This window comes from Crassostrea angulata, chromosome 10, assembly GCF_025612915.1.
Source record: "Crassostrea angulata isolate pt1a10 chromosome 10, ASM2561291v2, whole genome shotgun sequence".
Lineage (NCBI taxonomy): Eukaryota > Metazoa > Mollusca > Bivalvia > Ostreida > Ostreidae > Magallana > Magallana angulata.
In genome coordinates, this window is record NC_069120.1 from 28920289 (window position 1) to 28927094 (window position 6806).

General features: G+C 33.3%; 1 pseudogene; it reads left to right on the top strand.

Annotated features, from left to right (window-relative positions):
- The first annotated feature begins 3822 nt into the window (after positions 1-3822).
- LOC128165919 (uncharacterized) lies at positions 3823-6466 on the top strand (annotated as a pseudogene).
- The last annotated feature ends 340 nt before the right edge of the window (positions 6467-6806 follow it).

A 6806-nucleotide genomic window follows, 5' to 3' on the forward strand; every position in this document is an offset into this window, starting at 1 on the left:
GATTTGGATTATATTTGTGATAAATAATTTTTTCCAACCATATTTATCTCTCTGTTTATTACCTCATCGATAAGTGCCACCACCTGTTCCTGATTGTTCAAGTCTCCATAAGTCCCGATCCTGGATAAGGCCAGACCAATTACATCCTGAAAATGAGAATTTAAAACTTTAAAGGTATATGTAGATCAGAGCGGATCAGAAACCCTTGACTTGGGAAGATGCCATTAAACCGGAAATTACCTTGACCCTGGGTATAGGCTTCTTCGGGGCATTTGCTGGTCGCTTAGACCCTGGCATGTTCTCTTCACTTAGCAGGTCTTTCTCTTTGTACAGACGGTCCTTCAATTCTTGCCTTTTGGCCAGATACGGACCAAAGGATGGGAGATTCTAAAATGAAAATTTCAGACTTTACTTTTTCTTTTCATACTGTTGGGGTCTGGCCATGGCATGCAAACAATGCAGATAAGCTCATCTTCATTAACTTAGTAAAAGACTGACTTCTCCAATTATATTTTTCACTTTCAGGACTGGTTTCCCCAGTTGGTGGGGTGCAGTAGGGGGACTCTGACCATCCCAGTTACGAAGTTCCTCCACGCTTCTAAGGTACAGCAGAGTCTTAAGTCCTGTGATATAGTCCTCTATTACTGTGTATTCCTGATTGTGAACGGCACTACCCACCTGAAACATTTAAAAAGTAAAATTAAGAAATTAAAAAGAGATTTATCAACAAAATTCTTCTGTACTAAAACCATTTTTGGGAGGGGGGTTCTTTGCGCAAATTGGCTGAATTGCATTAAAAGGGTTTTGGGGTCATGAAAATCTATTTGTGTCAAGTTAGATTTATGACTCTTTGAACAAACAATTTAGATCCTTAAAAGGCAATCTATAACTTTAAATTATTATCCCAAATTATTCACATACAAGTTAGTAAAACAAAGGAATATTATACAGTAATACTTACTTTAAGCAAAGTCCTCGGGACCAGTGGATTTACTTTGCTATATCCGTAATTCGTAAAAGGAATTTTTAACTATAAGTATAGCAAATCTGCTATATACATGACTTCTTCGAGATAACTATCATTTGTGGTTACAGAGGCATGAAATAAAATAACTTTTTTAAAAACCTTAAATAACTGGATGGTAAGTTATAATAGGGACTTTTGAAAATAAAATTTATTCAAACAATTATGTATAATGGTTTTTCTTAGATAAGGCCAGCATTTTTTTATTTTTAGGTTTACAAACAACAAAATGATAAAGTTCCGTAGGAGGAGGAAATAAAAAAAAATAAAAATCTCTTTTGACCTACAATTTTTTTTATTTTTAGGTTTACGAACCAAAAAATTGTAAAGTTCTGTAGGAGAAAAAAAAAACTTTTATGACATCATCTTTATTCTAATAATATAATGAATGACAACTTCATGATACTAGTGGTGTGTAACTGCATCAAGTGTAGCATGTGAAAAGTATGTCATCTGTGTAACATATCACTGAAATAGTACAATAGAATATATGACATACAGCTTTGATATTACATGTACATATAGCAATGTCAGGGGTGTGCAATTACAAAATTTGGCCACAAAGTTACTAGCCCAAGATTCAAATTTACTTGTCAGACTATTGTCGGACATGTCAACATTTCATTTTAATAAAAAAAAAACAACTAAATTTTATGTACATAAAGTCATAATGTTTTCTCCTGTATGATACTAGTATATAATTATTTATATACAAAATATTTATAACTTTCATGTTTTCTGCAGTAGACGTTAAAAAATATTCAACTTCATTGATCTCTCACATTTTATTTACAAAATTGGTTTGCGTGTTTATATGTGAGAAAACTCAAACATAACTTTGTGAATGTGAACAGACTCTATAAAATCACTGCAACTATATGTGTGCATGTATTTTATCCTGTTGAATTTCCATGTACAAAGTACAACTATGCAATTAATTATGTAATGGTAAATTTTAATTGAAAATAACGGAAAATGCACAAACAGTAATATGCAAAATATGATTTTTTTTTAATTCACTAGGCAGGTCACTTTAAAATGTGTTCATGAGAATAGTTACTGCAGAAATTTATAATATCTCTAATGCATCTCTCTCCTTCCTCTCTCTCTCTCTCTCTGTAAAATATTTTTTTTAAAAAGCCAATGAATACATATGCCATTTCAACACAAAAAGAAAGTGAATCAGTTTACAGTGATGTACTTGAAAACAGCTGCACAGGTAACTATCGAAGCCATGTTCAGTGAGGTGTGACTATCTCGTCTAGCCACTGGTCAACACTGTCGGTAAAACTTCAAAGCAGAGTGTTTGTAGAAGCTTCTCTGAAGAATGTAGCACGAGAAAAAGATGCGTAAGAAATTTTTAGGCTATCATGACACAAAAAGAGCAGATTTTATGCCTCTGTGATAACAATGACGATACACTTTTCCTACTAGGAAAAATTTGCTGTCGGGGAGAAAAAAAAGATCTTTTTTTGTAATTTTATTTTTTTTCTAAAAACTCAGAAAACCGAGCGGCGGGTTTGTAAACCTAAAAATAAAAAAATGCTGGCCTAAAAATTATTATAAAAGAATTCGTTATAACAGGGAAAATTTCTTCATTTTCTCTGTGGGACTCAATATCAATTTGTTCCACAGGTATTCATAAATTCCTTTTTGCAGAATTTGTTATGACCGTAAAAGTTTGCAAGGATTTGTTAAGAATTTCTGCCAGGGCTACCACAAAACTTAACTTTAACAGAGATTTTGCTATAATGTTTGTACTAAATGGGTTTTACTGTATTTGAATAAACAATTCAGATCCTTTAGAAGAAATCTATAATTTCAAATTATTACCCCAAATTATTCACATACAAATTAGCAAATAAGGGGGTGGTGCCCTGATATTTAATCAATGTATCTGTTTGCAGATTCTGAGATGAATATATTCAATACGTTCATTTTGATCTTGATGTAAGGATGAGACTGAAATGGGCTGAGACTGCTGCCTATTCCAAGTTATTTTATTGAGTAAAGTAGTGTAATACCTTAAACTAATAAATATCAGCAATTAAAATTCAAAATCAAAAACACACTGTCAACAGGTGGTAGCCTGCAAGACATTTAAATATATTTTAATAGACATTATATATAGAAGTAAATTACAAATCTCGCTATTCTCCCCAACTCTCGTTTAAATCTTTATCTTCGATACCAAAGTCTGTTGTGTAAATTTCCTTCCACTACATCAGAAAATATCTTTAAAAGGTAAGGGGTGTATTTAATTAAAGACAACGAAATTGATACAAAGCACCCTTTTCTAGAACTTTATAATTATAAACTTATTACACAACACTAATAATTTTGTAACATCAAAGTCAGGTGACATACTGGGCAGAGCTGACATCTGCAAAGCTGGAAAGCATTAATGAAAATGGAAAAATACATCTCACTTATATTTTCACCATGTAGTGAATAAATTTGTTTTGTAAAAATTCATATATGAAATTTTTTAATTTATTGGGGTTTTTTGTGTTTTTTTTGGTGGGGATGGGGGTGGGGGTGTTTAGGAGGTGGAAATGTGGAATGGGGAAGTTTCGAACTTTAGGGATTAGTCTAACTCTTTATTATAATAAAAAGTTTGTTTATTACCTTAAGTTTACAAAATCCAAATCCAAAAATATATAAAGTTGTTGATTTGAACAGTTTACTTTCACTTTAGTTTCGTGGAAGATAGCTGGAAATCTCCAATGTCAAGTCGTATATAAAATTCTTGTTTGAAATGTTGTTATTTTCATGGTATTTCAATAAATATTTAGACAATGGACTTGAAAATTAATACGGTTGGTCCTTTTACCATGCTAAAAATGTGTACCAAGATTGATAAACGTTCGTGTGAGGGTTTTCTTTGATCGAATCTTGCTTATAAGCTGAAGGAGACACACACACACACACACACGTGCACGCACAGCGGCGATGCTATACCCCCTTTGCAACAAGTTTGACGAGGGGATAATTAAACTTTAAACTATTTAGATTCAAGTTTTGAAGTTTCAATTGTAAAGGTTTATTCTTTCTGTTCATGTGTTGTTCATAGTGGGTATATATTTTACTTAAAATTGCAATTGATCAAACAAGTAATGAACTGGAATGCTCACAGATATTTAAAGGATATATACAGTGACAATCTAAAATTGGGATTAGGTTAGCATGACTATCTCTTAAGTTTTGTATGTTTTCATAAATTGAACATTTCATTTAATTTTATTAAACAGTTCCATTGTATATAGTTTTAAAGATGGGTTTTAGATAACAAAAATTCTTATTTTTATCTTGATACAAAAACTAAAGTAGTTTTCACATTCAACTCATATAAATAATAAGCAATTTTTTTCTTCAATTTAAATCTGTTTAGGAATAAACATTGACCACTTTTAATACTGAATAAAATAAAATTGGAATTTTAAGATCCTGTTGTTGTTGACTTACAAGTTTTATTTAAAATAAACCATTTTTATACAGACGGCATCATCAAAATTCAATGCACCACTAACAGCCCAGCACTACTTGGAGTGTGGCAATGGAGACTGTGAGAACAACTGTCAGTTTTACTGCAATCCTTGTCACCGACCAATGTGTGAACAATGCAGAGATGAACATCAGAAGAGTCCAGATACCAAGAACCATGAAGTAGTCCCTTACCAACAACGCCAAAGACAACTTCCTGAAGTTAAATGCCAAATCCATGTAAACAGATGTGTAGAGATGCTTTGTGAGCAATGTCAAGTTCCAGTTTGTTCCAAATGTGCAATAAAAGCCCATGGTAGGCACACATTTATAAATTTAGAAACAGTGTATGCAGAAAAATATGCTATTTGTCTGGATGAAATCAATAAAATTGAAGAGCATTTCCTCCCAACTTCACAGGATTTTCTCAAATCTATTAAGAAAGATTCTACAGAAATAAAGAAGATCATGGATGACATAAGAGCATCAATGAAGGCTGAAGCTGAAGCTCTGAAAAGTATGGTAGACGCAGTCACGTCAGATAAAATAGAACAAGTCAACGAAATAGAAGAGTCATTCCATGAACTGTTAAAATCCCAAGATATAAAGTATAATGGCTACATTTCTTATCTCCATGAGCTTGTTAAGAAGTTCCATGGCTACCTTTCCTCTAAAGATATTCAAACCCTTATGAGTGAAATTATAAAAAATCTAAAAATAGACCCCATACCAGAGACGGTCAAACCAGTCCCTCCAGTATTTACTGCTGGTCAATACAGAAAGGAGGATGTCACCAAACTACTGGGTAGAGCAGCTGTTCCTGACACTAAACCAGAAAACAGAAAAATAAAAACCATGGAGACTCCCTTTACACGACTGAAACCTAGAGGAAAACAGAGGAAACAAGACAGAGAGAAATCTGACACAAAACCAACACTGTCTCTGTGTTCCTCTGTCACCGAGGTCAGGGAGTACACAGTACCAGGTGTTAACAATGTACGCCATATATCACTAGGTAAATCTGGCAGACTCTGGGGCAGTGATGATTGTGGTAATTTTGTCCATAAAGATCTACAGGGGAATCAGCTACAAAAGATACAACCCAATGGTGGATATGGAGGCTACCACACAGTCACTCAGGACGGGGATCTGATCTATACAGACAAAGTGAAAAAAGTCATCAATAGGATAACACTGGATAATACAATCACTGAATTTAATAAAACAGTAGACTGGGAACCAATCAGCATACACTCCTCCCACATCAACGGGGACATACTGGTGGGGATGGTAAAGGGTAAAGAGGCTAAAGTCACAAGGTACAACAAGAAAGGGAAGGAAATACAGAACATACAGAGGGACAACAAAGGACGGGAACTGTATAGATATCCACTTTTCATCACAGAAAACATCAATGGTGACATCTGTACATCAGACGCAATTAAACATGTTGTAGTCGTGGTGAATAAATCAGGTTCTCCTACACCAGTCAGGAGTCAGAGTTTCGTCCCTATGGTATTTGTACTGATCTCCTTGGTCACATCCTGGTAGGCAGCGTTCCTTACACTAACTTTTCAAACCGAAACAATGTTTATCTTCTGGATCAAGATGGTCAGTTCTTGTCTACACTACTCACACAAAAACAAGTTGAACAGAATCCCTGTAGTTTGTGTGTGGATGATGAGAACAATCTTTATATTGGAGTAAACCAGTATTTTAATAACACAGTGACGGTGTACAAGTATCTACAGTAACTCTCTATTATTACCTTGATTCTGATACTGTACAATATATCAGATTATTTTGAATATAAAGTTTAGAACAGTAATAAATTTTTGTACAGTCATGCTGAAAGTTTTCTACTGAATAGCCAAAAGAATTGATATGAAACAAAAACTATAAATATAAATCTTTCCATGCAAAGTATTTTAGTATTTTTGGGGGGACAGCAAATCAAATAGAATTGATAAAAAAGAAGAAGCAGCAACTCCCATATCTATGTCTGTATACTTTCAAATGAAATTTCTACTCAGTTATTGAAAATGCCTAATTAACATCTGAAAATACTGAGAAACAAAATGTATGGTAATTAGAGTAACGAGAAAGCCAAATTACAAATATTTACACACATACAGTTATTATAAATCTAATTTAAAGAAAAATCTTTCTATTGTTTACATTTATCATAAATGTTCACGATATTGCTTATCTGAAAACTGAAAACAATTCTTGTTTTGATTGCCATTTAGGAAGCCATTATGGTGTTCAAAATTTTATTTAGTTTTGAAATTGGCCTGAC